General features: G+C 29.1%; 1 protein-coding gene across 2 annotated transcripts in view; it reads right to left on the reverse strand.

Moving 5' to 3' along the window:
* LOC109598639 (zwei Ig domain protein zig-8) overlaps positions 1-9,279 on the reverse strand; it is a 121,260-nt gene extending 111,981 nt beyond the window's left edge. The window contains exon 1 of one of the 2 annotated variants that reach the window (XM_020014554.2): positions 8,873-9,279. The gene's annotated coding sequence lies outside the window, so the exon portion shown is untranslated. The remainder of the gene's footprint in view (positions 1-8,872) is intronic. The other variant, XM_020014546.2, reaches the window with a different exon arrangement.
* Between the last annotated feature and the right edge of the window lie 10,759 nt (positions 9,280-20,038).

Genomic DNA, 20,038 nt, shown 5'->3' on the forward strand with positions numbered 1-20,038 from the left:
TAGCTGATTGAAGTAATATAAGCTTTTTGTAAAAAACAAGTACGAAAACACGGACTGCTTTTGATGTTAATGTATTTATTTTAACCACAGACTATCAAGGGGGTTCGTGATTTTAACAGGTGATTAAACGAGTGGCAATAAAATACATTCACAAGGGGAAAAAATCAAACGAAAATCATACGTGTCTAAAACCAGTGCTAAATAAAGTACATCGCTAGGTAGACTTTATTTTTGTGCCCTCTTGTGGATTTAACTTTATTACCTGTCAAAATTTCACCCTTTAAATTTAATTCATTTACATTTTTTATTTCGAAAACCAAAAATATAATTAGACGTAATTAAAATGTAAAAAAAGTTAAACAAAATCAATTAAACAAATTGTAAAACAAACTGTGCCTAATATGTTAACAGTCTAGTTTTGTGTGGAAATTCCATTTTTATTTTCTGTGCACGAGCGCGTATATTATTGTTAATTGCGTATCCACCGAATATTTTATTAAGTACTGTTAATTTATACTAAATATACGTTTTTATTCAAATATAAAACCCACAATGTGAACCAATTATTACTTTTATTTCACAGTTAATTGTTTAATAGTAATAATTTTGTGTTAACAAGATAGACTGATAGAGAGATAAATATTGGCAAGACCTCAAAGCCATTAATAATAAACGTAGTCCTTTATCGATATCCGAACATTTGGCCTTCGCTTAAACAATTTTTCGAAAGGACATCATTCCGTAGGATCTATGTCTTCAATGCGACTATAAAGGCGAGGTCGGTTTGCGAGCACATATCGTTCTTAAATCTTTATTTACTGCTGTAAGAAAGCACATCTGTGGGCAACGCTAAGTGCGGTATTTAAATTCTAGTGAAGACGCTCACCGGTCAGTCCCCGGACGACCCTTGGAAATATGCTCCCCTGGGGATCTGTAAACGTGCTAAGAATCCTTATTGCAGCCTCAGAATAAATATATCACTCTGCCAGGAATTTCTATCAAGTTAAATTAAATGTCAAAAAGCTATATTCTAATGTATTAAGCGAATATTTTTTGCGTTCCATGTACTTTCCTTTAAACGGAATTTATTAAATTTAAATAAATTTATCTGCAATCAACGGGTGAGTTCTTATTAATTGGATTTAACTACATTTGATACATAAAATAAATATACAGACACAAAAATTTAAATTAAGTTACCACTGTATAATTATGCTGTTCAATATTATCACATTAACATAAACGCTTTTTCAATAAAGGTGTGATTAAAGGGTGCAATATCTAAACGAGTAAAAAATACAGTCGTCTAACGGAGAAATAAAAGGTAACTTTCTTTAAAATTTGCTACTTACAAGAACAATGCAGCATTTAATGGAGGGCTATTAGCATTAGGGGAATTTCTTTTACATTCCTTGTACAAAAACGACAGAAGCTAAAACCTAATGATACAGAAAACATGCCGCCGGGAATTTAAAATCATTAAAACGAAATTTATCGCAGTGATATTCTTCAAACTAAAACCCAATTAATTTAGGTGATATTTTAAAATTAAAATTCATTATTATTTTCCAAACACTGAACGAAATTTAGAGGAATTTATTAAATATCAATTTAAGAAACATATGTTTACAATAAATTGGAGGATGGTAATGTTTTATTTGCAGTTACCAAAAATGTTGTAAACTTGGTTTAAAACAAATTAAACGTCTTTATTTTCATGAAAGTATAATTAGTATTGGAGTAAAACCGAAAATTAAGTAACCCTATTACGTGAAACAAACCGTAATGTCACTAAACCCAGGCCATAAGTTTCTGCAATTTAAAATCCCCTACAACGTTTTTTTCATTCTTATTTTACATTAGGAGTTAATGTTATTTGCCCGTACACGCATTGCACGAATGGACCATTGCGCGTTGATTTAATTTTAAAATAGGACGTCAATTTCTTTTAATGATCATTAATAAATGTACATTTTGTTTTAATAAACGTACTTAGCTAGTACTGAGGAAAACTAAGATACAGAACAGACTGAAGATATTTATTGTAGAAAAAAGAATTGCTAAAAAATGTAGTATTAATTTATTATGTTATTTTATATATGAATTATTAGTCAGAAATAAGTGTTATAAAATAAAATAAAAAACACAAAAGAACATATAAAATAGGATGATTCACACACTCACAATAACAACTCTGCATACAAATAAATGAATGTACGACAAGAAAAATGTCTTCTCATCAAAACGCGTTTCTGAATATTGATTTTCCATATCTGGAAAATTTCAGGTTCAGCTATTAAAATACAATGCGTCGTTGTTTTTTTATTTCTTTGATGTCACATAAAAATATATATTTAAATCGAAAAATTGAATAAAATTTATATTTATATTTTATTACGTTTTACATATTGAAAGTAAAATATATTTTTATTAAAAATTTTTCAGTGCAACTGCAATATGCTTTCGACATTATTTAATGTTTCACAGTACAATATATTGTTAGCTTTTAAATGTTTTATTATAAATAGTAAAAAGTAATTAGAACATTTTGTTAAGTCAGCCATTGTTGTAATACAACAAAAATTATTTAATCATTTTCAGAAATATCATAAAATCGTTTCGTTTGGCTTCTGTATTAAGCCACTTTGTCCAACATGCAAATCTACCAGATAAAAATGTACACATATATAACTGCCGTTTAAAAACAAACAAAGCTTTAAAGAAAAAAAAATACCATAAAATCTCCTTATATTTCAAAACATCGATTCCATTTTAAACTGAATAAATATTGGGGGACATTTGTAAACTTTTTGAAAAACACGCACACGGACACAAACGGTCATTAATGAATCTAGTTAAAGACCGACGTCAGTGAATCGAACGAAACTAGCTAAATTCCTGTACACACTCTTCCCCGAGGGTGCAGAAGACTTTCTCACGTTACTTTAATTCCACTTTAAGTCTGATGTGTTTATTGTATCTTTTTTCTGGGACGTAAAACTTTTGGTAAAGTGGATTCAAATTAAGTTAGGAAAACTGTTAAGGTTTTATTCAAATTTGCTGCACGATTTTTGTCCCGCGAGAATTGCAATTTGGCACTGCAGGAATTTTAATTGGGCGTATTAGAATTGGAATTTTCTTTAAAAGGTTCGCCACGTATTATTGTTTTCGTAGTGGATTGTTTGTTTTTGTGTGGAGCAAATCAATCTAATAAAATTTGTTCTCGTATGTGCAGACAAATTGTAATCAATAAAACTACGATCCGCCAATGGCGAAAAAAGGAACTTATCAGGTCATGTAAATATATCATCTTTAATAATGTCATAAAACAAAATTATGTGGACAAACAAAATTGAGAGTACGTTGTTAAGCGATGCGGTTTATCACGAAAGTAGGATAGGGAATTAAAACAAAAGGATCAACTTACCTCAAGTTTTATAATAATAGTACGTTAAAAGTTTTGTGTTGTACGTTAAGGTGGAATAACTAACAATACCGTGTGTTGCTATCCTTTTTTATTGCCGCACATATAAAACCAACAGATTTTTTATTTAATATAGAATGTTTTTCTTTATTATATACTCAAAATTTCCTATAGCTCTATTTTAAATTTATTTACCTACGTCGGGTGTCCTTATTTGTGACATCAAAGCAGCTTTGTATGATGCCGTTACATCTGAAGTGAAAGATAGCAAAACACGGACTATAAAAAATGGGAACAAAATGTGAACAAAGTACATATATATACATATACATATATATATATATATATATATATATATATATATATATATATATATATATATATATATATATATATATAATACAAAGAGAGCCTTTATAAACTGAATCATATGAATGCTGTGCTACATATACCCTATGGTATATTGGTACTAATATACGTGAAATAATGACGTTAATAAAAATATATATATATATATGTGGAGAACACGACAAAACTAAACAAAACAAATTAAATTTTCAATAAATATCCATATTATATAATATATATACATATATCAATGAATCGATAATTCTACTGAATATTTCATAAAAATCGAAATATATATTGTAGTACTCTACAGAGAACGTAGGAAAATGAACCATCTTAGCACTTATTCGTATAACATTATAAATTTAAGTAATTTTTAATAAAAACAATCAAATGGCAAAAAGTAATGCCAATGAAAAATATTACTTCGTTTCGTGTTCAAATATGTTCAAATTATTCCGATCATGAAATAAACAGGGGATTATTAAATTTGGATGCAATATCAATATAAATCAAATATCACTTAAGTGCTCCTTTTTGACAAACCCGTACATCTCAGCTGTCATCGATGTGTTCCACATTTCCTGATATATCTGTTTGTTTTTATCTGTAATATGTCTGTATGAAAGCATTCCCCTATTTCGTCACTTCTTGCACTGCAAATTTAGGGAAAAAGTGACATGCGGTAACCAATTTCTTTCTTGTCATGGCTCATTCACAACCATCACATACTTCCAGTGTTCTGCTCTTGACTGTTATGAACAAAATATCAAGTGTTATATTTTTAAAAAAGATATATTGATATACTGTCATAAGTATTAAATATAAAATAGAAGTTTTATTGACAGTGCAATTATTTATTGCATTACCAAAAAGTTTACAAGCATAATATATTAGTTTTGAATGTATGACATTTTATTATTTTTCAATATTTATTTTTCATTAAAAAATATATATTAATAAATTGCAAGGGTGCATCATTTAAAGGGTGTCCATTAATTTATTCTTCTAAATATCCTAAACTCAATATTAATATTTATGCTCTTAATTTTTTAGGTTTTAATTAACAAAAACTTTTTATGAAGCTTCTAATATATACATACAAATTTAAAATTTTATTAATGACGATAAATCAAATTATCTTCAATATCAAAACTAAAAAACAGTAATAATATTAATTAATATGAGTCAATAATTTAGCATTTCATTAATAAGGATCAATTCAAATATTCTAAATTAAGTTAAGTCCTATTAAATATAAATCTGATAATTATGTGCTTTTAGATACTGTAAATAAAAATTTCAAAAACAGTGCTTCACAAAACCTTACTAAAAAACTTCGTTTAATTAATTATGAATAATTCATATATGTCATTTAAAATTCAATTTTTAATTGTTTCTTATATACTTTTTTCTTAATTATAAAATCAATCGTGTACAAAGCTTTTAAAAATATTTTCCACTTTTGGAGTTGAATTTAACACATAATATGCTTAATTTAAAATTTATTCAATATAGTTTTTGTCTTCTCAAGAATCACATGATAATTAAAATTTATTTATATATACGTAGTTGTCAAGATTCTTGCATAAATAATAATAAATTATGACTGGCTGATAATTTCTGTAAAAGTTTCAATGAATCAAAAAGTTGTTAATTGTGATGCGATGGTATTCTAAATAAATCATGTTTTTGAAGAATAACAATAAAAATAAGTAAAAATGAAAAATAAGATTTGACAGATGTTTTAATTAATGAAATATCTTATTAATTACTCTTAACATCTGAGTATCAGCAATTAATTTCTCCTCGTTTTAATTAACAATCCTTTAAGAACTAGACGAAGGTTTAAAGTTTTCCTAAACAATTTTTTTAAATCTTATTACAAGTGCATTAAAAAAGGTCCATGCGGTTAGTCGTAAGTACGGCGACGCAATAAGAAATTTAAACTCTGGGGCATCGTAAATATCAGTAAATGTCGTGCTTCGCTTGAGGACGATCCTAGGATATGGTTACCGAGCATTAGTCAATTTTATATTGATGAAAGCGTGAAAAGGCCAAGGGAATGGTAAGCGGAGCGTATAGTTGTGCCTGTTAAAATCCCCAGTAAATTCAGTCATAATTCAATCTGGCTCAGTAATAACCCGACCACATTGTTTAACTTGATACCTAACCTAAACCTGTGCTGTAAAGTTACAATATACGTATGTACTTTACTGATATTTAGTATCCTAAGATTATTTTCAATTTTCCAATAGGGAAAATCGGTTATTACTGGTTCATGAGGCACAGAACTAATTCATACATCAAACGTTCGACTTTATTTTAATTATTAACTAGAATTAAAACACTACAGAGAATTATTAATCACCAAAATAATCAGGAAATGTGCCATAATGAATGTACATTCTGTGTAATTATGTTAGTTCTTCAGATAAACGGATACTTCAAATTAGAGAGATATTTAACACTAATACAAATATGATTGATATTATCTATTTGATTGATTTGATAAACAAAACTGTTCACAATTCTGCAAATTCCATTACCATAGGTTAATATTATGCTAAAATCGAATTACCTGTTGCCTTAGAAATGGTCAGTAGCATGTAAGTCAATCTACCGTAAACTGATAATCATTCCAGTATTAAATGTGAATACTGAGATTATCTATAAACACCAACGGTGTCGTATACTGAGATTTGCAACAGACATATGTAAATTGATTGGCTTAGTATAATCAGCAGTTAAACAGTTACTAAAATTTGATCCTTAATTAATTGGTTCATTGATTTTAGACGCCGTTACGATAATTCAGATAAAAATATATTAACAAACAAGTTACAAACATAATGCCTGATGAAAAACAACCCGAGCCCAATTTTCAACTGCGTTAAAGTTAATAATATTCAATTCGTATTCGTATTTTTAGTTTCCCCTTGGTAATATTCAACATAATTTAGGAATAAAAACTCAACGGCTTTCGTAATCTTACCCTTATGACCCAAGGGCTTATCCCTGGATTTCTGTACGCATTTTGAACAAGCCGATAATCCTTTTGAGAATTTTATTTACTAATTGTTATAAGATATACTTCAACGTCGACACATATACATGTTAACCGTCGTTCTGATAAAATGGCGAAGAAATTCTCTCGCGTCGAAATCGCTTCCGCGTGAATTATACCGCATAGTGAAAATTTCCATGCAGAATAAGTTGTGGCGCAAACATTTACATTTCAGTTTATCAAAAATTTAATTGAATAGGTGTATGTTGCAAGATGATGCAGATTTTCACTCAAACATAATTGCGTTTAAAACTTTCAGCGCGGCCATTTTCATACTTGATATTTTTATTATTATTATTAAAACACTGACGCAAAGTAAAGTAATTGTAAATTAACAAATTTTATCGCGACACTGGAATAATGGGAAATTATCTCGTCGCACAACTTCCCCCGATGAGTAAATTGTTTGCACCTACTTCCAGGTTTATCAAAAATTAATTGAATGTATGTTTCATGCTGATGCAGATTTTCGCTGTAGCGTAATTGCGTTTAAAACTTTTAGTACACTTGCTTCGTAGAGATGCTCGATGGTTCATGCAATTTCCAGCATAGAGTGATTGATATGTATCTAAAGTTTAATTTGGCAGAAAGCTGGTATCAACCCAGCACCACTTTAAACAGTTATTGCAAACAATTTGGTATTTGTGACCCACTTAAGATAGGCGCTTTGTTTACTAGACCGTGCATTCAAATTTATGAGCAAACGATCCAATTATTTGGGATTAATTAATTAATAATTAAAATCAAAATTTAATTATTTTTTAATTTACCAAACAAGTTCTCTGCTATGTGCATTATTTACGAGAATATTCCCTTTATTTTTAAAATTTAAATAAGTTGAAATTGGAACGAAATCGCAGAAGAAAAACTTTATCCTACAGAATAATGGTTGAATTAAACCACACATTAACAACACTAGAACTTTTGTCAAACTTTACAAAACAGCTTCAAACTAAAATAATATCCAATTACATTTATAAATTGACTTTTGAAAATTAACTGCGAAGATTAAAATATATACATATACAAGTTAAATAATTTTTATAGAAACTTCACCATACATATAGTTTGTATTTCAACGAGCGGAACTGTTTGGGCTTAGATTCAAATATGCTCATTACTAACTTTTACTTTGCGAAGTTCCGCAATTACTACTATTGTGGATTAAGATTCTATACCGTAAAGCGTTTCTCAATTCATATTTCTCTTTTTGTTAACAAACTTTTAAGAAATGAAAATATAAAATTATATACTAATTTTTTTACACCTATGAACGGACATAATAAAAACAGAATATTAAATAAGTTTTGCATTATTTGCCATACAAGCATTAAAAGAAGCAATAAAGTTTGATCTGTCAAAAATCTTAGATTTCTTTTATCAATATATTTAACACTATTATTTTTTATCTTAATTATAATTGGGGTTTGTCACTGATATAAGTTTAATTAAAAAAATACATTTTAGCAAATTCACAAAAATGGCGAATGCGCCGGTCAATTTAAAATTGCAATAAAAATATAAAAGAAACCATGAGAAAATTTTTTGAAACATTTTCAATATAATACAACAAATATATGCACTGTACATTTTTAGTTTTTTCATTATAAATGAAAATTTAAAATTAAAAAACCTGGAAATTTTATATGTGTACTTTATTTTATATCCTCAATTATTAAATATCATTTAAATTGATTCAACTAAATTTTTTAAACGTTCCAAAAATAAAATTGTACGTTCAGTTATTTTTTATTGCAAAACTGATAAAATTTTAATACTACATTTTAGTAGGTTAATATGTTTAATTTACCAGTTTTAAAATAAACAAATTCTGAAAATCGGAGTTTTATTCTAAATATTTTTTAAAGGTGATTAAATATTAAAAAAAAAAATTGTTAATTTAATTTCAGTTAGTTGCAGTGCGTTGAATAAATTTAATTAATTATAAACTATTTCAATTATTATTTTTGGTTGGTTGTCATTTAAAAATGCAAGCCAACACGTGCATAAAAAATAATAAAAGATTATCTTACTTTAAAAGTTCGCTCAAACTAATCACCAAAAACAAAAAAACTTTGTCACTTTTCACTGTCAACAAAAATAATAATAATAATAATAATAAACAATTTCTCAGTCGTCACAAGTAACCAATTAAGTTACACTAAACTTGGCGCCTACTTCCATGCACTTCCCAAAACGTATCGTGGAACGCGTCGGTGGCGTGCGCTTTTCCGCTGCTTGCGGAAAAACCGGCACGGTTCGGACAGTGTAGCGTTGCGACGTCGTTGACGCCGTGGTCCACGAGGCACTGGTCGTGCCCAGCCTCATCGCTTGGAGCGCCGCCGGGATGCGCGGAAAATCCGATAACTATCTCGACGCCGCTTTTCCAATCTTGAGTCGCGAAAGCTGCCAGTCCGCAGCCACCGGAGAATTTTCCGGAGGAACGAAGAAGAAAGTAAGGTCAAAGCACTGCTTTTCTTTTTTCTTATTTTTTTTTTTCTTTTTCAAACATTTATTTCATTTTTCATTTCTGTCATGTACTTACGACTATTTTTATTAGTTATTTGTAATATCAAAAGGTCGCAAAGCAATACGTTTCCGTAACCAGGGGAAATATCGCTTGGGACGGAGAGGAGATAATCTCGAAGTCGAAGGAAAATTTCCAAAGAGAGTTTTGTAGAACATATATCGTAACCCTTTTTTGATGTTTTATTTGCATATATATATTTTTGATATTACAGTATTTACCATGGAATTTATAAACTTCATTTTTCTTCATTCCCTTCTATCAATTTATTATAATTATCAACTGTTCTAAATTTTTTTATGTATTATACTATATGCTTCTAAAATCATTTTATTATTTTTATATAGCTTTTTTAAAAAAGTTGTAAGCTACTTATAAGTTATTTAACACAGCAAAAATAAAAAGAGAAATTTGAACAAATATTATTAAAATAACAACAAATCCCAAATTTGTGCAATAAGCCATTTCTTAGATTACTACACAATTTTTACTAAACTTTGTATATTATTTTGTAACTAGTGTCACATTTGTATTTTGCATATTTTTAAATAAAATGTAAAATGAGTGACAAAATTCTACAAACTGGGTCAAACTTTTTCTGAAAAATAACAAACAAATTACAGTCCTTAGAGAAATAATTTATTTAAACATGTATCATAAAATTTTGAACAAAGTACAAATCATAAACAACATGTAACTAAATGGAATTAGTCTTAATTGAAACAAATGTAGCAATTTGAACATTTGTACCTTTTATAGAGAGTTGGTTTAAATAAAAAAAAAAAACAAATCCATTTTATTAGTATTTATGACTTATTACACGCGTTGCTAAAAAGAACCGCAACACGATTGTAAGATGTTATCAGGCACATTTAGAGCAGTAAAATGCTACAATAAAAGGGAGTTAATTGAGCACGCTATTAACATGATTTAGAGTATATCTCCCCTGTTCGCGAAACGGTAAATACGAGACCAAAATGTGTCTGATTGTGAGCCAAAGATGCTGCCACTCTTGCATGAAACTTACGTTAAACAATTAAGAATTTAGTACCTTGTAAAAATCCGTAGGAATGTAAAAAGAAACCCAACCAAGTACATCGAATTTTTAGTCGTTTTAATAAATGTCATTGCATAAATACATCGAGACTACTCAAAATTCCATTTGTATGAAATCAAAGAAAATCTTCCGAGATATATTTTGATGTAAAATAACTCAATCATATAAAACAGATTTACCTGATGCTATACTTGATGGTAATGTGCGTTTCGGCTGCACTTTATTCTGAAGTAAGAAGAAGATACGGCACGAATTAAATTTGTACGTAATATATCACTTTGATAGTGTAACAGCGCCTGGCAATCTACTTTTGCGTTTTCAAATCATATTTCACGTAAAAGAAAGGTTCTATATCTCACCCAAGTCGTTTCAAGTCCTCGAGATAACACTTAAAATAAAGTTTTTTTTTAAATACTCGTAATCCGTTGTTTATTTCAGATTCTTGTTTTTTAAAATTAATTTTTTCCATTTTCTGTAGGAAATTTACAATGGATCATTGTGTATAATTTAGGATCGATTAATCAAAATGCATGAAAATCCACTTAAAATAGTTTTTAATAACTTGCCAAAATACTAAAAATAACTGAGTGATGTTTGAATCACATTTGGGATTTAAATTTCAATTATTGTGTTTTGATTTAACTAATGGGTTTATATTAAACCTTTGATAGATCCTATAATTAAAATAAAATGTTTATTTAATAATCACTGTTCAGTTACATGTTTACAGTCTTTTTACCTAATTTAAGTAATTTTATAAATATAATGGAAACAAGAAATATCAAGGTAGTTCAATATTGATATACCTACTTATAAAAAACTTTTTGAAAGTATAAAACTGCCTAAAAGAAATTTTCCAATTGACAAAAAATTGTATCAATCCAATTTACGGTTCAATTCGAAACGATCAATAGGCCGTAAATGGTTACGGTGTATGTTTCGAATTATCTAATTTTCTTAAAGCATTGACTCGCAACTTTATAAGATTCGAATAAATATTTTTTAACATTACATTTTTCGCCTTGAGCATACACATAAAGCGTGTGTTCGAGTGGCATTAGAAATCACAGATTGGTTATTTATCTGCCTATCTAAAACCCATTACAACACAACCAAGATAAAATAAATAAAATAAAATTCGATTCATGCAAACAAGATAAATCGCATTTATATGTAAAATTTGAATGCCAGAAAAGGAGCACTTTCATGATTGCGTATAAACAGAGATTTGATTGATGGTATACTTCTTGTAAGACAGATCGGGATATATTTTGCAACGTTCAAGGGTCAATCTGTATTTCTAACTGCTGTTGCATATTTCATAAAGCCTCCCTTAAAATTTGCTTTTTGATGTTATTAAACATCACTATCACGGTTCTAATTAAGTACACCGAAATGAATGGGTTCAAAATTAAATTTCGATACTACGTTTGATGTGAAACGTTTAAAACATCCTGAAGTTGTTAAACGACATTGGATCACCTATTAAATGAAAATTCTTCGAAAGTTAGTTCCATGTAAAATTCATAACCTGAAGAAAATAAAACAATAATACAAATGATGAATTAACAGAATGGAGGAAATAAATCAAATTATTGCATTCATTTATCATCAATAATAAACATGTTATTGTTAAAGTTCAATTGATATACTTATTTATGGACCAAAGATAATTTTTGTATTAATAGCAGTTCATTAATAATATGTATATTAATTTAAGCATAGAACACAGTATGTGAATAAAACTCTAGTTAAAACTAGTTAAAGGGATCAAAATGGTCAGTTTTTACAACCATTTCCAACTCTTGTGTAACCAGAACATGCCAATTTAAATCTAAGAATCGGGTATCTACGGACCATTTTTGTTTTTTGTGTCTTAGTTGACAATTATCCATTTCATCAACATGAAACCCAATGTATAATTTGTAGTTTCCAACATGAATAAAACAGCTCACCTGTAAATTTCCATTCCTGTAACAGGAATAAACAACCCCTATGATTAAAATATAAACGTAACGTTCCAACATCGGGTTAACATTTGTGTTTGTTCGTTTGTTTCTCTATTTTGAGGGCGACAACATTCGACAAATCCAATGATTGTGAAATTTGGGGTGTTTAAACTCAATAACCGTGTTTGATTTGGAACATGTGTTTATGTTTCTTGACTATATACCCGTCAATCAAATATAATTTATCTTTAAATTAAATATTTGTAGAGGATCGCTACAATTTAATTAATAATCAATTCTATGAATGATTATTACGCTTCAACGTTATATTATATGTATACGTCTCAATTTCTTGAATGAAATTAGTACTGGAGAAATTGTGGTTTAAGTCTCGCCTTTTTTGGCTCGAATATTTTAAATTTTTCTCCGGAAACGTAAAAAGTATACTCCAATATTGATTATTCCAACAAAGCAACTTTAAAAGCATTTGATATGCTTATCTCGAGTAATAAACTACACGGGCTTAAGTTGTTTGGATAGGTTTACTACCTGTTATCAGAAATTCTATACTTCTCTATACACAAATCGTTCAAGCATAGATTACGTGAACTTGTAAATTTCGACTCCAATACGGCCTAATTACAGAAGTTTTCTCGTTTGAGTTGCGCAGAACAGATAACGTATTAAATGTCCAATTTAATTTACACCTAATCAAACACATCAAAGTTGCACAGTTTAAATGCATTTGTTCGTTTCAATATATATATTTTTTTAATTAAAAACAAGAATTGATCATAAATATAATCTAGATCAATAAAAATGGGCGGATAATGGGCAATACCATAAATAATGAGCTTGGTCTAATAGCATAATATATTATTTACGATTTTTTATACGCTCACCATCGTGCTAAACATAGAAATAATGTAAAACAGACCAGTTGTAAAATGTTTATATTCTTGGGTCTGTATTACATTAGGATTCTGGTGAATGTCGTAATTTTGTAAAACTGAACCGACTGATAAAAAATGTTATTAAAGCTAAAATACCGATATATTAGTTTACGATATGTAATACTAAAACAGCGAACTTAATGATTCCATTGAGCATAAATTACTGAAATTTTTATGCTGAAATAGCGAAATGTTTCCCATTATTCCCTAACAGATATATTGAGTTTTAAAAATAAAGCCCAATATACTACTGTGTGTGCATAAATTTCAAATAGCAAAGATTATTTTTATTTAAGCATGGCAATAAAATAATATTTGCAATTGTTTAATGTTTGTGTAATATCGACCAATACAAAGCCTAAAATATTAGAAGGCAATGTTAATTTACGGTATGCAATGCTAAAATAGCAAATTTAATAGGTCCACAGCATACAAATTATTGAAATTTGTCAAGTTAAATATAGGAACGTATCGTTATTTGAAAACAACACCAACGTATTGGTAATTAAAATGCATGCATATTTGATGTTTCAATAAACAACCTTATTAAGATTGAATTGCAAATTCAAATATTTAAATAGAGATGAAAGTAAATGGGGTAAAAGGAGAGAAGCTGAATCGTATAACTCCACAATAAACGATTTCAATTTATAGAGAATATAAGTAGAAATTTCCCGCCTATGTCGTAAAGTCCGAGCTAAACTAAAACTGTGACAGACGTCCTATATTGCAGTTTGTTATTTCCACCTCAACGGATGCCGAACTTCCGATGTAGACGACTGTAACTCCGGATTTTTTTACAATGAAAACCTTCAACAAATGGTCGCCGGCCAGATGAGGCCAGAAAGCTGTCCGGCATCCTTCCTATCAAAGGTCCGACTTTTATTTTATTACGCACTGTTCAGAATAAAAGCTTTTTACTATGGAGCGGATTATTTTTATTTAAAGGTTGAAGAGATTTTATTGCCGCGCGGTCAGTAAATCTCACTTGAACACAAAATGTTTGGAGAAGCATCGTTACTAGGTTAAAGATAAATATGTTTCTTAAATAAATGACGGGATTAGTATCTTTTTTCCGTCAGTCGGGCGTAAAATACTGTTTATATAACTTATTTTTAACAAATAACCGTCAGTTTGGTCTTGAAAGATTAAAATGTTGAAAATGTGAACATTTTTACACATTTTTATTATCGATATAATCAACATTTTCGTTTTTAATTATTCTTCATTCAATTTTAATTATTTCTTGTTTAATTTTCAGTATATAATTGATGGAAAAAAGATTACATAACAGAATATTTTAATAAAAGCAAAACCTGATCTTTAATAAGTATAAGTTCTTTAAATATTTTTACATCATGTTCTCATCCACCTTGTATTTAATCAAAATAAAACTAATGTACGCTACCAACATATTTTCGTTTTTAAACATCACATCCAACTTATCAGTAGTAATGAAACACCTTACTTACTGTAATGCATTTATATGGGGCGATTTTCAGGAAACGGCAATTTTTAAAGTAATTTTGCAGCATAACAGCTTTTTCTGCGAACTTACACAATTATAAAATTTAATGCTATTAGAACTGTTATCCGAGGAGGACTGACTAAAACATAAATTCGTTTACGCCTTCCAAAATTTGTTCATTTTGATATATTCTTATTTTCAGTTAAAAGCGTGGATTTATTCAATTATACATAATTTTATTATTATCCGCACAGTTAATATAATAAGCATTTAATTTGAATAATATGTAGTAAATTATAAAAGTTATACCGAATTTAATTTGTGATTTATTGAATTGAAAATTACATGAGGGCTCAATTTAATTAGGGTTGTATTATATTATAATTTTAATATAATAGGAAAACAATGATATTAGCGAAATAAATACAAACAATAGTATCTACGGTATAATATTTTTAACACATGTAATTCATTGCAAATGATCCTATTGTGTTTTGCCATTATTGTGATATATAAATGTATGTTGACTTCAGACTAATTAATAAATTTAATTCAACAATCAACTACTCATATTTATTTGTTAATGTTCATAATATTCTTATTGTATTTTGAACAAACTAGTTATTAATAGCTAACATTAATGTTGAATGCCATTAGTTGAATACATTTCGTTGAAGCTAGACGTATTTTCTGTAGATATACTACAAATTTATATGGTAATAATTAGACATTTAAATCAAATAAGTGAATATTTAATAATTACAATGCGGTATTTATCAAATTAAAATTGCTTTCATAATTAAGCAAAACAAATTGTGTAGCCTTGTGCTGAATGCCATATTTTTGAGAATCAATTCTGTGAGAAATTCTTCGCTATCAAATTAGAATAATAAACCCGATAAGGGGGAAATAATTTAGTCTGAAGCATTTTATGGTCTGTAAATATTTGGGTACTTAAAAATTTTCAAATCGATTTAGTTTTCTTATCGAGGTGAAAATACGTTGAATTTTGTATTGGAATGTTTCCGTTTATTTTTTGAACGCAAGTTCGAAAGTGTTTTTGTAGTCAAAACCTGGGATAACGATCTTTTACTTCGAACTTCATCAAATATACTAAAGACCATCGTTAAAGAGGCTGTCTAACTAATCGGGGGTCATTCAAATTGTGTTAACCCGGACTGTTTGTCCCCTGTCCCAAGGGACTAGACCTTGCTCACTGATGAATGCCCGGAACGAAGTAGTTTTCATGCACATATCATTCTTTGCTAACCCAGTTTCTAAGTTAAAAAAGTAAACTTATAATGGTATGTAATTTAAGACAGATTTGATTAAACGGACTATATCAGCATAAAGGTTTACTTTAATGTCTACATCACTTAGATATTACTACGTGGCGGTTCAGCGAATTAAGTTCTTGCAGTGCCGCCCGCACTTTTTTCAGGAGATGTGAATCATGGAGCCCGTGCAAAAAAATGATGAGGGGAGCAGTATCTACACAATCTTAAGTTACACAAGGCGTTCTCTCCACAGTCCTTGCAAGTAACCTCATTGAGTAGCGTTTAATGCACTAATGCTTTCGAATAATAAAACAATTCGAGAGTGAGGCACCCAACGGTGCCGGCCTATATTTATTTACATAATTCTTTTGTTGGGGTGATTAAAATGAGGAAGAAGTGCTTAAAATGGAAAGCGCAATATAGCCAATAAAAATTCGGCCGAATTAAATTGTTTGAAAAGATTCGGATAAATGTGTGGAAACGAAAATTGAAAATGATTTTGCCACAACGGATTTTATATTATAACCAATGTCCAAGTAGTTAACATTATTCAAGATGATATTAGATAAAATGATACATTAAATATAACTTTAGACTGTAATTTAAATATTTGTTATATAATCAATTAAATTGATTAAAAAAGGTTCATTAATGTTATAGAGTTTAAGATAAATTAATGTTACTACTCATCTCAGTACTTAATAAATATGTTATTAAATGGTCTAACCATTACTAGAAAATTATTTTATATTAATATTTAAAAGTTTAACTATTGACGTAAATTACGAAGAGTTCGGACACCGAAGAGACAATCAAAGGGTCAAATAAAAAGAGGCAACAATATACTAAATAAAATATAAGTGGTCATTTTTATCATTTATTACTTTTTTTATAAATTTTAAATTTAGCGTTTTCCATAATTAATTCGCCTTAATGAATTTCTCTCTTATCCCACAATTTAGTAAAACTGTGTTTTTGTATCATAAACATTCATCTGGTGTAAAAGTATAATAAAAAAATTCAAAAATTAATCATCGGAAAATTTGCAAGAATTAATGAATAATTTTTAGAAAACATATGCTTGAAAACGGCCACTAAGAATATTCAACGCATTTTTTTTGGCCCTTTTCAGTGATGTTTCCCCATAACTTTCAGTCTATAAATAATTCATGACCAGGGAAAATTTAATTTCCAGTATAATATGTATCAGATGAGTGAATTCTTAACGTTAGACAAGTTATGTTAAATACATCGATGGCTACAGTCCCGGAATGTCCCAAAAATAAATCCCGCGCAATATCCCCTGGTAATATCCAAAAAATTTCACAATATTTTTGAATATGCAATATAAATTCCGGAGTGGAAAGCAGAAATGCTTGGACATGTCATAAGGTTATTACATGACCCCGAAACCCCGTAGCCGCTAACTTGACTTACTTGCTTTACGTGCCCTAAGCAAAATGCTTTATAAATATTCAAGACATGCCCCAACGGTGTAACTAACATAGCAGGATGCTTTTTAGTTAATTCAACCGCTGAACGAAAAGTAATTAATTCCGCCTTTGGTTAAATATTCCTGTTTCTCAGCATTAACGATTCTAGATTACCAGTCTCTGCTTGCTCTAAAACCACTTGAATTTTTGCACTTAATATGCATTTTCTAACCCTATTATGAACGTTGTCTACTTGTCACTCTTTTTATTAAATTCTCTGTAGCTTTTTTAATATGCAAATAAATTGTCCTTCTTTTCTATATACGTGGTAACGATTAATTAATTCCTACTGTAAAATTAATAGTGAATATGTTTTTACATATTTTAAACTAAAATTTAAATTGTTTTGTTAAAATTTTTAAAATTGAAGAAGTTAATAGCTAATCATTCTTCAGTCACACTTTTTATTATTAGAATTTAAGAGAGAGTTTCATTAAAATGTACAGTACCACTAATAACCTGTAATAAAGTGAATTTTTAATTGTGCATTTTCACTTAAATATTTTCATTAAAAAAATATTTTTGACGTACACTATTTGAATTACATTACATAATATTATTATTCTTGTTTTATTATTACGTTTATTATCTAAATGCAGCGTCATCCTCAATATTATTTGTATTTGTTTAATAATTTTATCTATTAGCAAAGGTTATCTTGAAATTAAAATGACCAAGCACAAACAGCGAAACTGGCATAGTTTTGAAAATAAATATTTAGCAGGAAAGTGCTTAATCATTATAAATTCATAATAATTATTTACATCAGTGTTGTTATTGGCCAATAAATGGGGAATTTATTTTATTTTTTATTTAATTAAATAAGCCCTAAGCAGACTCAAAGCCGTTAATGCGGACATTATTTTTTTTATTTCGTCATTATCTCCTAATTTCAATCGCGTCTCGAAATCGATAAAGACAATTCTCACACCCATTTCTTTATCTTGTTTTACGGTCAATTGAGTTAAACACGGGCCTTAATTCTGGTCCATTTACTTAGAGAGATAAAAACCATATAAAGGATTTTTTATTTAATATTTGCAGAACGATCATTATCGGTAATGTTCATCAATCACGCTTGTGGTTGTATCGAATATTTTCTGGTTTTTGTGCGCATTAATTTTTTTTTAGTTCGGTGTTAAATTCGTTATGTTTTGAGGATTAAAAGATAATTAATCTTGATGTTGTGTAAAATATTGCTTGTGCTTTATAGTGTGTAATAAGTAATTGCCAGTTATTATAAATCATGGAAGGCATAAATTCCATTCCTTAACTTACTCATAAATTTACTATAAATCTAATATGCAGTTTGTGTAAGGAGTTTATAATTCCTTTTCATGTTACGTTCAATAAATAATCAACTAATTCATAGATAATTTAAGAATAATTGTGTCACAAACCAGTAATTAAATATATTTAAATTTCGATTATTCGCATAAGTAATTGACAAAATAAAAATATAAAAACTAAAATAAATTGTTTGTGATATGTGGGTAAAACATCCTTGAAGGGTTTTTTTAAAATTTGTAGATATACTTTAAGGATATTCTCCTCATAAAAAAGATTCATGTTATTTAATGAAGTACAGTTTTATTGTTGGCAGAAAATATTCATGAAGTAGTAATTCGTCGAATTAGCCGCACCATTAATCTAAATTAGGAATTGATCGAGTGAGTAACAGAAGTGTATTTTTTACAGAAGAGCGACGGTCTTTCGTATTTCTCATCCGTCGGTTTCCTGGACAGAACATACGCGACCCGGACGAGAGTTCCAGGCGTTTTTCGGTCTGCTTTCAAGAGCCAAGACGAAACATTGTTACGGAACGTGAAATTAAGAATTGCCTATGTAAACAGTTTTTCGGAGTACCATATAAATTAAATGGTTTTATGTACAAAGACGATGATGGATTACATTAAATTGTATGCCGAAGGGTTTTTCAATTCATTTTAAATAAGCAATGCAGTCAGATGATAATGGAATATAAATATTTAAGTACTTCCAGATTTCATCAGCTGTAATTTTAAAAAAATAAGAACGAAACTGACATTTGCCTAGTCACTTATTTAAATATTAAAATTTGCCAACGTAAATCCTTGACGAATCCACCATGAAATAATTGTTCAAAGTAATTTATTCAAGCACAAAATATTCTTGGGTATTTGTACTTCGTCACACTATGCGTTTTTCAGTTTGTGTGGAAAAGACGGTGGGGTTTGGGTGGAAGGGAAGACGTCCCCAGCGCTCAAATGACTGGTTGTAAACGAACAAAGCTGTGACTGATCATAAATCTTGAGAAGCGGCACCGGCCTTGCCAGAGGAGACTCGACTATAAAGAAGATTGCCCTGCGTGCTGATAACTGTTTTATCCGCGGAAATCCCCCCGTAAAAGGAAAAACTAATAGTATGGATCTAATCCGTTGCAGGTAGCGTAGTCGACACCTTTGACAGATCATTCACGATTTTACAGTGTTAATT

Source organism: Aethina tumida, chromosome 1 (assembly GCF_024364675.1).
Source record: "Aethina tumida isolate Nest 87 chromosome 1, icAetTumi1.1, whole genome shotgun sequence".
NCBI lineage: Eukaryota > Metazoa > Arthropoda > Insecta > Coleoptera > Nitidulidae > Aethina > Aethina tumida.